Raw genomic sequence first — 1051 nt, forward strand, 5'->3', positions numbered from 1 at the left:
CATCAAACTAAACATAACCCAAGTAGTACAGACACTGAGAGCAACATTTAATAAATGGGACCTCCTGAAACTGAGAAGCTTCTGTAAGGCAAAGAACACAGTCAATAAGACAAATTGGCAGCTTACAGAATGGAAAAAGATCTTCACCAACACCACATTGGACAGAAGACTGATTTCCAAAATATATAAAAAACACAAGAAACTAGACATTAAAATACCAAATAATCTAATTAAAAATGGGGTACAGATATAAACAGAGAATTCTTCACAAATTTGCGTGTCATCCTTGTGCAGGGGCCATGCTAATCTTCTCTGTATCATTCCAATTTTAGTATATGTGCTGCCGAAGCGAGCACTAAACAGAGAATTCTTAACAGAAGAATCTCAAAATGCTGAAAGACACTTAAGGAATTCCTCAACATCCTTAGCCATCAGAGAAAAGCAAATCAAAACAACTCTGAGGTTCCACCTTTCACCCGTAAGAACATCCAAGATCAAAACCACTGATGACAACTTATACTGGAGATGATGTGGGGTAAAAGGAACACTCCTGCATTGCTGGTGGGCGTGCAAACTTGTACGGCCACGTTGGAAATCAGTATGGTGGTTTCTCAGAAAATTGGGAGTCACTCTACCTCAGGACCCAGCAACACCACTTTTCGGGTATATATCCAAAAGATGCACACTCATACCACAAGAACTTTTGCTCAACCGTGTTCATAGCAATGTTATTCATTATAGCCAGAACCTGGGCTGAGCTCCTGGAGAACAGTCGAAGAGGGAGAAGCAACAATATGAACAGAGGGGTCAAGACCATGATGGGGAAACCCACAGAAACAGCTAATATGAAAGCTAATATGAACAGTGGGAGCTCACTGACTCTGGACTGATAGTGGGAGAACCTGCATAGGACCAGACTAGGCCCTCTGAATGTGGGTGACAGTTGTGTGGCTTGGGCAGTCTGTGGGTTCACTGGCAGTGAGACCAGTATTTATTCCTAGTGCATGAACTGGCTTTTCGGAGCCCATTCTTTTTGAGGGATATCTTGTTC

At 42.2% G+C, this 1051-nt stretch overlaps 1 non-coding gene across 1 annotated transcript; it reads right to left on the reverse strand.

The window, feature by feature from the left end:
- Positions 1-249: 249 nt before the first annotated feature.
- Positions 250-356, reverse strand: LOC130870635 (U6 spliceosomal RNA). Its single transcript, XR_009056771.1, has one exon. It is a non-coding gene; the product is annotated as a U6 spliceosomal RNA (small nuclear RNA).
- Positions 357-1051: the final 695 nt, after the last annotated feature.

This window comes from Chionomys nivalis, chromosome 2, assembly GCF_950005125.1.
Source record: "Chionomys nivalis chromosome 2, mChiNiv1.1, whole genome shotgun sequence".
Taxonomy (NCBI): Eukaryota; Metazoa; Chordata; class Mammalia; order Rodentia; family Cricetidae; genus Chionomys; species Chionomys nivalis.